The 16,291-nt window shown below is 40.0% G+C and overlaps 1 long non-coding RNA gene across 1 annotated transcript in view; it reads left to right on the forward strand.

The window, feature by feature from the left end:
• Positions 1 to 14,401, forward strand: part of LOC121665267 — an 18,549-nt gene extending 4,148 nt beyond the window's left edge. Inside the window, exons 2-3 of the long non-coding RNA XR_006016301.1 lie at positions 3,625 to 3,731; positions 12,720 to 14,401. This is a non-coding gene — a long non-coding RNA (uncharacterized LOC121665267). The remainder of the gene's footprint in view (positions 1 to 3,624; positions 3,732 to 12,719) is intronic.
• The last annotated feature ends 1,890 nt before the right edge of the window (positions 14,402 to 16,291 follow it).

A 16,291-nucleotide genomic window follows, 5' to 3' on the forward strand; every position in this document is an offset into this window, starting at 1 on the left:
CAAGCACTGCTGTGGGCTCACCCACAATGACTTCTTATCTGCTGTATCATTTTATATTTTATTTAGAAATGTGTTTTAACAAGGTGCCTCACCATGCATAACTAGCAGGATTGGATCTGAAATGCTTCTTGTGTGATTTTGGAATTGTAATTTTCTTTTTACATTCAGAGGTAAGAAAATTCAGTGAGCAGAAAGGGTTGAACAGAGTTTAGGGTATGGCTTAAAGATTCTCATTTACCTTGCTGGCACTAGCTCATGATCAGACCAAAAAGAGTGAAGGAAAGCCTCTTATCCCATTAATATGTTCCTTATAATAAATTGTGATATCAGTTTTAGTTTATACACTTCAAAAAGAAATGGAAATCCTTGGAATATGAAAAAGAAAAATCTAGATTTTAAAATTGCATTTATTCATTAGTAGCTAGGATGATTTATAATCTAAAATTGTCAAGGAACATGCAAATACACTTCTACTTTTGCTGTGCCACTAGAGAGGAAAAATAATCTTTGTATTATAGTATAACAGCAGTACATGGGGTACGAAAACAGAATAAAATGACTTTGTTGTATAAGGACGCTGGGTTTGTGATGGCCCTCAGTATTTTCAACTACTCAGAAGATTGTACTTCATGGTATGAAATGAAATAATACGGTGCTGCACTTACCCTGAAGCAGAAGTCGCTTCTTTCTTCTAACCACTTTCCTGTTTGAATTGTTGAGGTTATTTAACAGTCAATTTACTTTGTTTCAGATAATTAATACTATGCAGGAGATTGGTGATCAAGCAAAAAAACCCTCATTGACCAACTTTTCTCCAACCCATTAAAGACCTTATTCAGCATGCTAAGGAGTGAATGCCTCAGTTGAATGAAACACTGCCAGTTATCATTTAACAAATATCAATCACAAAAAAACCCCTTCAGAGCATAACATTGTATGACAAATATAACATTTTACCCAATGGTAAGGCTTAGTACAAAATAAAAAGATGATGCTAAACTTTCTTCATGATGCTGCAAAAGTCCTCTGAGCACCAGCAGTGATATCTGTGTTATGCTGCCAGTTCTAATTTATAGTTCAGGGGTGCTGGAAGAGAACTCATAAAGGAAAGGGCCTGCAGACACGTGGAGCACACAGTGCAGCTGATCTGTGAGTTAAACGCTCCGGAGTTCCACGCCAAGGAAAGATATTACATTCATTATGACCAAAGAGCAGGAAACCAGTTCAATTCCAAAGCAACAATTTGCATTTCCCTCTCCTGGACAGACTGCCTGAGGAACAATCCTCCTTATTGAAGGGGATAAAGGAGCTGTGCTTGTGACACACTGAAATAAGGGTTGGTACCTTGGTGGTTTTGGGGAGAACAAGACAGGGATTTGGGAGTTTATCTTTGCTGTTACTTGTACATGACTAAAAATGTGTTATAGACACAGCTCGACTGTGTTTAAAGAAAATCTGAAATTATTAAGCACGTAACACAGAAAAGTGTTCAGAATATAAAACTATTAAAAAGTGAGGGAGTAAGTTCTTAATATCTGTAAATAAAATCTGCTATAGATTAGAAACTGTTTTTCTATCCGAAAACCTCTCAGGATGAAAGAATACCTTAAGATATACTTAATTTCTGATGCATCATCATTTCCATTATTCAACTACTATGAAATTTCTATGGCTGAGGATGAAGGATGATTGGAATTTAAAATAACAAGTGTAGTGAACAGTTCTTTGATCAATGTGTATCACAGGCATACAGAGACTAGAACAAAATACCTGAATATCTGAGGAATCTGGGCACAGAAACTGGAACAGGGCTATTTTAACCTGCTTCTACTACTAGACCGTAAGTAACTACTAACTACTTAACTACTAGTAGTGAGATTTTAACTACTCACTACTACTACTGATGTAGCAGCCAGAGAGGCTGACTGAAATACGTTGTCTCATGTTGGGACCTATAGACCTTTTCTTCTCCACCATAATATTTGGCTAAATATATTATCTATTATAACATATATGTTTTTGTCATAAAATTTGGGGTTTTTTTTTCATAGTTCCTCTCTCTGGGAGTGACCTAAGTTTTGATATATTCCTACAGTTTATGCCTGAAATTTCAATTTTCTGTGAGCAGAGTTTATGCTGTTTAATTTTGATGCAACATGGAAAAGTTTCCAGGTTATGGATGAATTTAACAAGCTTTTGGTTTTGCTGAAGTGAAACATTGTGCAGAATTTAATTTTGAAAATTTATTTCTTTTGAGCCCTTCCCACTTTTGAGAAAGCTTATGTTTCTGACTTGTCTCTTACTGGGCAGGTAGAAAGCAAGAAACAAAGCTGATTTTTTTTTCTATAAAAATCTATAAGATCGATAGTTGCTTCTCTGGGATTTCAGAACCAGAGCTCCTGACAATCCTCCCACATCGGTTTCATCAGCTGATTAAAATGCAGATCTCTGAGGAGGTAACACATTTTTGGATGCTGGGCGTTCCTCTACCCAGCTCATTATTAAGAGTACAACTTTATGCGCCATCAGCAACTTGGCAGCGTAAACATGAAACAGTTCTTTTAAATAGGACTTGGTGTTTTGTTTATGAGAACTTCCATTTACTGGGAGGCTTTATGGCTTTTATCACCCATTTGAGCATAAAAGTTTTCGTTATCTTATAAAACCTTTTAGCACAAGAAAGAATTCAGATAGGAGCATTATGTAAAGCCATGAATATTTGGTTTCCTGATCGTGTTGTATGATTTTTGGTGGTTTGGATTTTTTTTTTTAAGCCCACAAGCCACCTGACAAGTTCTAACTTATTCTTCCAAAAGTAAGATCCTTTTGCTGATAGGGACAGCATGTGCTGTTACACTTAATTTTATAACTACTCTTTATTTATGTTTCAAGTTGGAAAAGAGTCAAAATCAAAACATTCCAGCCAAATGTGTATTTTGATTTTATTTTTGATTTCACAATTAGAACAGTTGCAGTTTAAACCCAGAGCTGCTGGATTTTTTGAGGACGGAATTTTTATTTTGACACAGCTCCACCTGTCTATTCTCTGACTTGCTTTACTCTGCCAGCACAGCAACTGTTTTGCCCCCAAACTAGAAAGTAAGAATTAATTGTACCCCAGTAAAGCTAACCCTGTGCAATGCTGCTGGCAAAACCAGTCACTGCCCCGAGCCAGTAAAATGCACCCAGTTTTAGGAAGCACAAACATTTATCCCACAAGTTTTTTACTTCAGTATCTCACCCTGATTAACATTTCAGGAGTCATGTTGGCACACAGTGGGGTAACATACTGCTCACCATTTTGGGGATTATTGCCACTGACTCAAAGCACTTTGTAGTTTTAACCACTCCTTCAGATTACTCTTTTCTCAACTACTATAGATTTCCTCCTGGATCAGACAGCCACATCCAGCTGGGTTGTAAATGATGTTTTAAAACACCCTATGGATATGGAGGGTTACTTGTTTATAATGAACAAGGTTATACTTTGCACCTTCCTCCCAGGTAGGTCTTTATACTCACACAGTCTGTATAAAGCTCCAGAGCAAGAACAAAGTCCACGGAGCAGTGTGAGATTAAAGAGTCTTGGCTTTCACTAATTGCCTTCTGTTTCCTCATTTACAGAAGCGTAACAAACGAGTGGTTTCCAGTCATCCCTGGATATTGGCTGCTCTGAGCAAGCAGCACTCGGAAGGGGTTCCCTGTTGTGGGACTGCTGATGATTTCCATAGGTATGTGAGTCTACACGTGCACAGTACCAACATTCCGTGTGTTGCTGCAATCTCCATTAGCTGGTGCTTTTTTGTTTATATCAGATTATGTACTTTTTCCTTAAACATTTTTCCATTTCACTAAGATGCCACCAGATTGTGTTTTCTGCATAACCTCATTCACACATTGGTAATACTTCAGCTTTCCTGCTCTGCTTTCTGCTGTCTGGTTCACACTTAATTGTTCTTTTACTATTGTTACTGTATTTACTATTCTTTTGCTATTTTTATCTGTGCATTATTACATTTGTCAAGAAGAGTCTTCACTTGCATAATTTGTCAGGTATACACATGCTAAAAAGGCACCTTACCACCACAGAGACATCAAACAAGCCTCTCTCTGCCTGATGTGCTATTGCTTCATTAGTTCAGTTCTAAAGAGTCTGCTTTAACACTCGGTTTCTCTTGTCCTGAAACAATGGAATAACACAAACCCTTCCTACAGCACCTTCTGGAGCTTATTGGTGAAATGTCAGCTCCATTCTGCCTGAAGCACCTTTTGGTGTTCAGAAAGACACATTTTCCATCTCAATTTATCTTGAGATAAATTATTTTTATTATTAACCAGGAATTAAGTTGCATCTCTTGAGAGAGGAGTCATGTTAGACCCTTGTTCTCTCCATCCTGGTGGTTGGAGCAGTGCTGAAAGAGGTGAGGAGGTGTCCACAGACCTGTGCATGGCCCTGACCTGAAGGCAGCTGAAATTTGCAGCAATGTCTGCACTCCTGTGGAGTCACTTCAGTCCCTGACCCTCACAAACCAAGACAAACATCTCAGAATATTCATCAGCACCTCACTTCCCTACTTTGTGCTGCTCTTGGACCAGGGAGCAAGTAGGACCTTCAGTCATAAACAGGTTCGGCTTTAGGACAATTAGGAGAGGCTTAAAAACTTGAAGCTAAAGGAGGCTGTTTCAAGACTGCCCTGTTTGCATAAAATCTTAATGGCAACATGAGATATTTGGGAATATCCGGAAGTGAGAATGGTCCTTACTTGAGACACAGCTGTAGATAATCAACCTGAGACGTTTTTACTTCCTTTGCAAGGCAGGTATTGCTCTTCTATGCTTCCATACCATCTGAAAAAGAAGATGTATTATTTTAAGATAAGAATATTGGATTTTTTTTTTTTTCTAAATTAAAACCAGAAGGATAAATAAGAGGTGGCATGTTTCAGACACCAGCTCTGCCCCAGGGGATGGTCTGTGCCATACCTGGCTTTGTTCACTTACCAGCTCTTAAAGCTACTGGTAAAAATCTTGCCTAATAATAGTAATAGTAGTAGTAATAATAATATTAGTTTTATTGTTATTATTATTTTAATAGTAATAATAAACGACCATATAACTGTATCAGAAAATATGTTGGCCCATTCCCTGCAGCCCAATTTCTCTGTCTCTAAGGAAGATTATCCACAAAGCAGGATGAAAGCATTTTACACCACAGAGCACGGGGCTAAAATAAACTCAGTGTAATAGAAAGAGGCATGTGCTTTACAGACAGTGAGAGTGAAGAGAGAGAACTCTGCTCCTCACAAGCTCCTAATTCACAAGCTGCTAATTCTGTGGTCAGTGCAATTTAGACTATCACTCCCAGAGCTCAGTGATTGCCTCATTATTTTAATTGCAAGTCAGCTGCTAACCCAAGTGATCAGTCAGAAGGACACAGGACAACCTTCGACCTGTGGCCAAAGTAGAAGGTGACATCAGGAGTTCTTCCTAAATGATCCATCAGCCCCTCATCCATCCACCTACCAGTGCTGTTCCAGAGACATGGCTGGTCTGTGAGTATCCAGCCTGTAGCTTTAGGAACTGGGAAGAGTTCTGGAAAATCATCAACTATCAATATAAGTTTTTCTAATGACAGGAGCAGAAGAAAGAATATTCTTCAAGCAGGAGAACTAGTTCAAACCAGTTCTGCAGGAAGCGTCACGCACCAAAGATCAAGAAGAATGCTAATGTGCAATCATTGAACAGAATAGGAGCCAAAACTTGATATAAGGCACGTAATGAATAATGCTATACAATCAGCTTCTCTACACCCACAGCCTCTCTAAATTTATAAGCCATACATGCCATTGGATGGAATTTGAATGCATTTCCCATCATCGAAGGGTACCATCCAATCTGCTCTAACACAGGACCATATTGGGGCTGAGCAGACCATTCTGTTTGTTAGAAACCCACCAGAATGTGCTGGTATTTATATCTCATAAAAGCTGTTCAGTAAACACAGTACAAAGACCTCTGATTTCACCGAATGCATAAACACGTGCAAAGAATTTCATTCTAGGATTTGAACACGAGAGAGCTCTCTGTCAAATGAGCTTAACCATCATTCCCCCAGCCCAGTGAATTAAACACCTTCCCACTTGGAAAAACTGTCCTGGCTTCACCGATTAGAATTTCTGAGCTGAAATTACAAACTCTGAATTTGCCTATCACAGTTATTTCAAAGGAAAATGCAGTATTAGTGACAACAGTTTGGGGGTTTTTTTCTCCAACATCCTGATGTTGTCTCTGTCCTTTAACATTTCTGTGTGGGCTTACATTTATTAGGGTGTTTTTATGGATGGGACAGCTCAAGCCTGTAAGAATGACTGTTATAATTTCATTTATATTGTAAAGATTCTTTGTCAGTCTTGGAAAAAAGAGAAAGAGGAAGAACTACAAAGCACCATGACAATCTCTGCTGTGTACAATTGCTAAACCTGCTTCTCCCAGCCACACAAACTGAACTGTAATAAACCAATAAACCAAGAGAGCAAAAGCATGTCAGGGTCAGAACTCCTGCCTTGACAAGGAAAGGAAAGGAATCTCTGAGGCTGAAAAGGAATGAGACACACTTTATTTCTGTTCCTGATTCACTGACAATGGAAAGTGGAAGGACCTTGAGGGATCAGCTACACCTAAATGCATCTTCAAGTCTGTCAGTCCCTTTCTAGCAACAGCAGAACCTCTGTAGGCAATCTACCTCATGGCTCAACTGTTGTCATCAGTCTCCTCAAGATTATCTTAAATTTCCCTATCTGCCTCTTAAGACCATTATTTCTAGAGCTGCTTGTGGGGAACAGAGGGGAAAATGCTATTTTCTCTCACAGGTTAAAGACTGTAAGATATCACATTTAAAAATCTCAAAGACATTTGCACTGAAAAAACTCAAACCAAAAGAGAGTCTCTAGAAATACCTGACAGAAGGAGAAATCAGCTCTCTTGGCAGGCTCTCGCTCTCTGGGCAAACCAAACACAGGCAGTCAGAAATAGTCAGGGGTTGCAAAATTACTCCAAAGAATCCCCAAATCTCTTCACTTAGCCTGGAAGGTGTTTGGGTTTGCCCAAGGAGTTACAAACTGCCCTTAGGCCAGGCAGGGTGTTTGAGAGCTGATTGCAGGGCCAGGTGATCTGGTTCCCTGGATGTTCCCTTCCTGCAGGACAGACCTCCCCAGGAATGTCAAACCAGGAACCTTTGCTGTCAGAAACCAGCAGGAGCCCAGCACAGCATTAAAGCAGAGTGATTTACTCCAACTTGCAGGCTGCAAAATGGGAAAGAGCATGACAGTTCAGATTTAGGATTTGAAACCTTCATAGAATCACAGAAGGGTTTGGGTTGGAAGGGACCCTAAAGCCCATCCAGTGCCACCTCCTGCCATGGGCAGGGACACCTCCCACTATCCCAGGTTGCCCCAAGCCCCGTCCAACCTGGCCTTGGACACTGCCAGGGATCCAGGGGCAGCCACAGCTTCTCTGCAAACTAATGACCCTCAGGGTGTCATAATTATTTTTATAATTATTTCAGAAGAATCTTCTTGCAGGACACAGAGTTGATACCTCAAAATCCATGTGTGTAATAATCTTACACAAACCCACAGCATCACTGTAATGATGAGAGATTTTATTCTGTTTAGTATTTGTAGACAAACAATAAAATATAATGTCGAGAATCTTCAACTTTTTTCCTAAATTTTCCCAGTTATTGATTACGATTTATGTTCTGTACCTTACTTCTCTCACGGAGATTGAATTTTCATTACAATATTCAGAAGTTGCTTGGTTCTGAGATTCTTAAAATATGAGCAACACTTGAAAAGAACTCTTGAATTTGGAGTAGCTTTGTCACTACTCATTGAGCCAATGACTGAGCAGAATACAGTGCAAAGGGAAAGTGAGCGAGCTGACAGAAATTGCCAGAAAAGTATTTATAGAGGAAAATATAGAACATTTACAAAATAAAATAATATTTCACATAAGCAATCCAGCTAATTTTAATAAAATATTTGGATGTCATTTAGTTTAATAATTCAAATGTTTATGGTCTGGTAACACTAGGACAACAGAATGGAGCAAGCTGTGCAACTTTCTTCCTAGACTAGAGCAGAGATGCATTTCAGAATCATCTTAGCCCAGTGCATTGGGAAAGATAAGTGACAAGGCAACTTCACAGTGGCTCAGACTCAGAAAATTTTGGTTTGTTATCTTGGTGTTGTTTTGAGTCGATGGCAACAAACCTCACTCTTGTGCAAGCATTTTAGAGAGAGAATTATGGGTATAATTCAGAAATAAGGTGCTTTGTAGGGTGGAGTTAAACTTCAAAGGCGGTGAAATAAAGGCCAGTCATCACTACACTCACAGCTGTCCTGTTGTAATTAAATAGCACATTAATTGCCAAGTGTTATGACATTTAATCAGCTATATAAAAATAATAATAGTATAAAAATGATAAGCATCATCACCAAAGTTATTATGAGAATGAGCTGAGATCCCATGCCCAGTGTTTCTAAAAGTTCTTACAAACAAGTCGTTCCAGAGTGTCAGTACTGTCCAAAATATTTTCTTGCAATGTATCCTGATCAATTTCTTTCTTTATTGAGAATTTTTGCAGAGAATCCCACGGTTCCTACTCACCAAATGAAACAACAGCTATCCTCTGCCATTGTATTGGATCTATTTATCCCTATAAAGATGTGAAATAGGTTTTTTTCTCTTTAGTCAGGACACATTCATGAAAAATTGTAATTTTGCACCATATTAGAGAGGGCAGGCCAAGTAAAGGGATGGCAAATGATTCATCACAATGCATGAATAATATTGCAGCTCCAGACCCCAAATAAGATTCTTGACTTTTATTCTCTGATTTTTACATCACTTTCCCACATAAGAAACTAGATTACATGTATCCATTCCTTTCTTCTGTAGCACAGGAGTACATAAACTGTCTTTCAATAAATGGGTGTTTAAATCCTATCCTCCAGGCCTTTGGAGAAAACATGAAAACAATGAAAATACGACAGAAATGTCAAAAAATCAAAACCAACCCCCCCCCCCAAAAAAAAACCCCGAACCAAAAAAACTCCCAAAAAACCAAACAAATGAAAAACCCACCAAAAAAGCCAAAATAAAAAACGTGCATGTTTTAAAATATTTGTGGTGAAAAAGACAGGATGAATCAATGGACCTCAGCAGTTCCTCCTGCAGGTTTCGTACCTTTTCCTTGTGCATTCCCAGTTCTTACAACTTAGGCAATTCTTACAGCTGCTTATTTGAAGCAAATCTCTTTTGTTGTGAGGTTTTGCCTGTTTGGTTTTGAGCGAGCCACTTCCAACAAGCACCAAAACCACCAGTGAAATGCTTGCTGCTGGTTAGGAAAACCTTCCTGGGCTATTACCAAGAGTTCTTGGAAAAGGAAGGTGCCCGTTATGTTCCAGCCACATTTCATAAGGATAAAAACAGGAATGGGGAAGCATCATTAGAGGGAATCAGCCATTTTGAATGCATGGATACAATGTCAGCCAATGCCTGGACTCCAGGAGCCACCCTGCCAGGGAGAAAATTCCCTTTCAGGATAAAGGGAAGGAATGCAGTCATGAGGAGCCGCAAGTATCTCCCAGCTGGGTCCATGTAACCACCCAAAAATGCCCCTGCATGTTCTGCAAACATTCCATCCCTCACCTGACACATCCCCTCAGGAACACTGCCGGCTAGCAAGGAGGTGCCTCCACAAAAAAGAAGCTTTTTCAATTATTTTAAAGAGCAGCCAATTAACCTCCCTTTATATCATATATTCATGCCAAATAGTGACAGTAAGGAATTTTCTTGTGAACTTGGTCTTATCATCAAGACTACTAATTTGGCAAAACAATTACTTCCAACCACTTCCTAACACTTCCCAGTTAACTGATTTTTTCTTGTGTTCTCATGTGCATAGCAGCCAAATGAGAGTCCTACCAGCAGGAGCGTTTTTACTGGATGTTATGTGCCATTTCCCACACTTTGCACTGGTGCTATATTTGTTATTTAGAACAAGCCCAGATTGTTCCTGGAACTGTGCCTATAGAAACTCCTGCTGTAATGTGTTTATATGATCTATAATTACAGGCAAGCTGCAACCTGTCCACAGCCACTGCAGAGCAAGCTGCATTATCAAACACATGAGCCAGTCCCTGGATTAACTATTCCATCTGATAAATTCCCTTTCTTCAGCAGCTGATGCCAGAGAAGTCAAAAGAACACAGGCTGCATTTTTGGGATGGCCAATATATAATATTCCAATATATAACATTCCAAGCCAGTTAAAGGACATTCAAAACTACCAAATTCTCCCCAAAGCCACGGGGATGTCAAGGCACCAGGCTGAGGATTAGGCCAAGATTAATTAATGTCAGGCATTTGCATTTGAAAATACTTGTCAAAAACCACAAAAAAGATGTAGGGACAACCATGGTCCTCACCTGCCAATAGAGCTTCACGCAGTTGAGCCTGTGCACACAAATATAAACTGTAAAATCTGGTTATAATCCTAGCAAACAACAGATTATTACAGGCTTTGATCTAAATACTGCGTCAAGATAAATAGTTAGGACAGTCTCAGTACCTGCAGGGAGAAAGATCTTTCTAGAAGTAACATTTTAGTTAAACAGAAGAGTGGAGTTGAAAGGTTTAATTACTAGAATTATTTTGATGTACTTTACATACATACCCTAATACCTTTTCATACCCAATATTTTATATTTTTCTGACACCAAGCATCTAAACAAGTATTTTTTCAATAAAAACTGTAAATACATGCCAGTAATTTTCTGTTCATTCATTCTGACTCAAGGCAGCAAGTTATCAGAAAGAATTTTTAAATCATCTTAATAATTATAAACACTTTTAATCCCATCTATTAAATATCTCTTTCATATGTGATGTCTGAGACAGATTTATAAAACCTTGCTTCAGTACTATCTAATCTTTTGCTCACATGCCATTGTCTAACCTGTTGCTCTCTATGCACCAGCACAACTCAAATAAAAGGTGTTCTGATGGTATTTTTGGTATTCATTCCCATTAGCAGAGGAGCTGAGGCAGAATATGACATGGAAATCACTGCATCCAAAGTACAGAGGGACAGGCAGGGCAGGGGCTGGTGGTGCAGTTTGCCATTTTATATTTTTTTCTTTCTTTACAAATTTTGAGTGAAATTCAAGCCTAAAAGATGAATTTTGCAGTTATGAAATGGATGTGGCCAAAGGACCACCAGCACAGCTGGTGTCACTGAAACGAGGTGCAGATGGCAGAAATCTTGCAGCAGCAATCTTACAAAATTTGGTAGGAAAACTGCACGATCTGCTTTATCAACTCACCAAGGGCATTCCTGCACATGTGGGAGAACAAATTCTGCTCTCTCATATCTGACAATTCCCAATTTTCAGCTCCAGCAATGGTTCTTTACATGTCAATGAAACATTATTTTGTTGGTTTAGTCTTTCTCTATACTTGTAATCAAGTGCAGGAAATAATTCCACAGGATTTTGATATGGAGTTCCCATGGTGGTTTGTGTTTCTATGGCATATGACATTATTAAAGATTGTATAAGAAGTTACCACATGCTGGTACCTCTGACACTGTGGAAGAAGGAGGAAGTAAAGAAAAAGTTTCTTCCTGAGGTCACTGCAATTGTAAGGGCATCACAGGCACGTCTGACATTTAATCTCCCGCAGGGAAATTCCCAAAGAGTTGCACATTAATACCTCAATTCTGAGCTCTTACAGCTCCAGCTCTTCCTTCCCAGCTCTCTGCAGGTACACAAAGCTACACGATGTTTTAGTCAGGAAAATAACCCCACTGTAGACGTCATCTGTTTTTAAATTAAAATTTTCTACAGCTGCCTGATGTTCCTATGAAGGAAGTCTGTCTTGTATGTATTATTAATGACATTTGAATCAATATAGAAGTATCATGCATGTCATTTCACTAGAGAATGGTAATTACAAATACACCCCATTATCTCTTAATGGCAGGAATTCGTTTACAAACATGGCTAATACTGTGTATTTAATGCATTTAGGTTTATTCTAAACATTAGAAGAACCTCCATATGAATTATTATAAGCCATTCCTACAGAAAACCCCACTATCTGAGTGTGCCAGGTGGTGTGCCAGACCCATCATGGTAAGGCAGTGAAGATTCTCAGCTGATAGGAAAATGTGTTTATATGGGATCAGGCTTTTTTCTCTCGAGTTCTGTTATGAATTTTAGGTTATCCAAGGTAAACCATCTCTACCTCTTGCCTGCACTGTACTGCAGAATTCCAAGTCCTTGTAGTAAACAATCCCTTCTCACATCAGAGGCTCCAGGCAAAGCTGATCCAGCTCATCCCAGCAGCTTCAGCTGGGGGACTTTTGATGTCCCTTTTGCTATGATGTGTAAATACTTAAATATAAATGTATGGATGAGTGAATATGGATTTATAAAATAGATTAGGCAAATTATTTTCTGCAATATTCCTCCCCCTTACAATCTCCTGGAGCATGATCTTCTCGCAGCTGTTTTCTGAGAGTTCGCAGATCCACAGGGGCACTTTGTGACCTCAGTTACAGGGCAGTAAATACAGAGTAACTGCCCTGGAGTTAGTGGAATTACTCCCCTCAGAAAAATGTAAGTTAAGAATTTTTCCCTTCTCCTTTACAGTGGCAACTGAATTTCGCTGATCCAGTGAAGACCGGGAACTGTTTCTGATTGGATTTTATACCAGGAATACAAATGTCGTGTTCTCCTTGTCTACCCAGAGCCATTAACACTAAACTGGAGCTGGTAAATGTGCTACAGAAACCAGAAACAAATACAAATCCCACCTCCCACGTTCGGGCACACCAGCAGCTCAGCAGTGCCAAAGCTATCCTGACTTCTTGGAATAATTGTGCTGATGTGCTCGGAGGGCTCCCAGGGACTGGGACAGCGAGTGCTGCCCTTTGTGTGGAGGCACATTTAGATAGAGAGGAGGTCATTGAAGATAATTCTGCTTATGAAGATGGCTGCTCCTTTGAGTCAACCAATTTTTTAATTATGTGTTACTCTTCAGGTGGAATTTTGGATGTTATTTTCTTTGGTATCTTTATGACTCATGCTTCAGTTGAGCAAAGCAAGCTTCAATTTGCTAATGCAAGTGTGTACAAATTTGAAACTGGTTAGGTTGGGTGTGTCTGCCTATAGAAACACATTTTCTTGTAGTTTTCAATGGATGTTACTGGTGCAAAATTATCTGGCTACATCTTAGCTGAATTTAAGCATTTCATAGTTCGAATACCATTCTTTCAAAGTTAATTCAACTGGGTAATTGCTGAGGTTCAGAAAAGGAAAACTGCATGAATTGTGAAAAAAACCAGTAAGTGAGTAAGAAGTTATCTATCTTGATCAGGTCACAGGGGTTATACAACCAGTTGGCATCACCTCACATCTGCTGCACATGCAGGCCAGCTTCCCTCACACACCCTGTGGAAAGCAGGGGACAAATGAAATGGTTTTCATTGAGAAAATTAAGAAATCATTCTTTTTGTTTTCCTTCAGGCTGTAGCCCATTGTTTGCAAGGCTTGGAGCGAGCCTGCTCCCTCTTCACCCTTCTGCAAAGAGGCGGGGGAGCAGAGCCCACAGCTCATTCCTGTTGGGATGGGAACATTTCCAGCATCGTTAGCAGGGATTCACAGTCCCTTTCATGCAGATGTCACAGCACAAGTTAGACAAACCCAGCAGCAGGGAGCAGTGCTGCTCATGGCTCTGCTCTCCCATCTGTGCTCCTGGGCTGTGGTGCAGATGCTCCCACCCTGGCAGGGGTGACCTGTGCAGTGCAAGAGGAACGGCTCAGGTTCTGCTCCCAGCCAAACAAGGCATCAGCAAGCCCCAAAAGAAGGGAAGGAAAAAGGTGGTTTGATCCAAGCCCTCTGTGTAATCCTCCCACCCTCCCGTCCCAGCTGGTCCAGCTGGGACCATTACCAGCTCCTACTGCTGTGGTCAGCACAGTACAAAAAACAAATTCAAGCCTTCTTGAGGAATCTTACCAACACAGCGGGGCTTTTGGGGAAAACCGCAAAAATACAGTTTGCATTTAAATGTAGGTCACTCTCCCCGGTGCATTTCCTGGTACTGCAGAAGTTCTGGTTTATCACACACCTGCACTGTGTTGTAGGAGAAAAACAAGGCTTACAAATCAATATTTCAATGTATTAACTCACTGCTTTGCAATATAGTTTGTTTATTATTTGTAAATGTACAAATATGTGAAAATTAATTGTACCATTTGCTTTCTCAAAATAAATATGTTTTTTTATCTACCAATCCAAATGTTTCCAAAGAACTGAGTGATTAATATCGTCTCTAAAACTGTGATTATGTCAATAAACATAAAGCAAGATATTGGACTAAGTATGACTCCAACTGTGAGTGATTTATAGTGATAAAAATACACAGATGCCATCTGTACCAACAGAAGAACACTCATCACAAATTTGTCTGATGGTAACACTTCTCTCTCATTTATACTGAAACGAGCACTATTTCTTTTCCAATAGTACTGACAGTAAAATATGGCCACTTTTCAAGTGAGTAACCTACCAGCAGGGGAAATGCACTGAAAACTATGAATTAAACTACTTCTTTGACTCTCTCCAGGCCTCCAGGATGTATCATTGAATGCTCACCAAGTATTAAACCCAGTTAGCCAGCCTAGCTCTGCTAACTCAGTAGCTGCTTCCACCCTAAGAGGTTTTCTGGGGGTAACCTCTTACCTTTTGCAGAGAAAATCAAAACAAAAAAAAATTCCTCAACCAAAATAGTAAAAGCTTTAGGTTGAGAAGCCAGTTTAAGTCATTAGTCTGCGTGTCTGATGCTTGCCAGCATCTTTGCCAGTTCAGCATTAAGCAAGAAGGCCATGGGGTATGCACTGGGGAAACCAGGGCAGGCAGTGAGCACTCTGTGATAAGTATCAGTCAACTTCAAATGCTGACAGAGACATCAAAAGAAAAGGAGAATTTAAATAGAACCTGCACACAGAGAGCTTCCAGTAGCAGCAGTTGCAGAAACAAAGATACGATACCCAAAGCAGTATTAATTTCTAACCATGAACCAGATACCAAGACTTTGAGAGTGGTGAGGGGTTACATCATTATTACCATTATTACCATTATTACCATTAGTACCAGGTGTAATAAACCCATGGCAAGTGCAGGGGAAGTTCTGGCTGGATCCCCCTGAGGATGCACAGCTCAGCCTCATGTTCCCAGTCCTGGCCTGACTGTGACCGTGCCCGGACGTCCGGAGGAAGGGAGATTACAAACGCCCACAGCCTCTCAGAAATATTTTTCACTAGCAGTGTCCTAAAGTATGTCTGCCTTGGGATCTAAAATATGGCAAGAATGTAAATTAAAGTGCAAAGTAAAGCTGTATTTATTTCTGATTTTTGTTCTGTCGCTGTGCTTCCACCCCCACTTCTGTCAGTGCTCCAGCCCCGCAAAATTTCCTTTGTATCAGAAAGCTGACAGATTTAGCTCCTGAACACTTCCAACTACTTTGCTTGCTGAAATTTAGGAAAACAGAACAGCTGTCATTCAAGCATACTTTGCAAGTAGCAAGCCTGTTCACTTTCTAATGTTTACTGCCCAAAAATCAACACTTAAATGACATGTCCCACTGACATCATAAACCCCACACTCTGATCTGACAGACACGTGGAACAAATGTGTGCCAGGGCCTGGGGTTCCAGAGTTCTCTCACAGCTGATGTTGGGGATATGTGTAATAACCTTTTCTTTACTGTTTTGAAATGTGCAGAGCTTTTTGGTGCAGTGGTCACTCTTGGTCACGTTATGAATTTGCCTTCTTGGCGTGAAGGCTTGAGGATAATTCCACCTGGAGCAATTCACCTCACAGGCGCAGCCAGAGGAATGCAAAAGGAGCAACTTGCCACAAGCCAAATGGCTGAAGCTGCTTGTTTCATGTAGATTTAATGGTTCTGGTGTCCATCAGGACCACACCAGGGAACTACAGTCAAATCCAAGATCTTTTTCTCCTAAACAAGCTGTGAGATCAAGAAGCCTCCCCCGGGCAGTGAGCATTTGTTCATGAGCTCGCTCATTCATGATTTCACATCACAGTCCTCACCAAATCTTCTGAAATGAACTGCACTGAAAGCCACACATAATCCCATTTATCAAGGACTACGGAAAGACGCAGTTAAATCTCAGTTCTTGATAGCTTTTCCTCTAAGAAAC

This window comes from Corvus kubaryi, unplaced genomic scaffold (genome assembly GCF_017639235.1).
Source record: "Corvus kubaryi isolate FWS band 111438036 unplaced genomic scaffold, C.kubaryi_AGA036_p1.0 37322, whole genome shotgun sequence".
Taxonomy (NCBI): domain Eukaryota; kingdom Metazoa; phylum Chordata; class Aves; order Passeriformes; family Corvidae; genus Corvus; species Corvus kubaryi.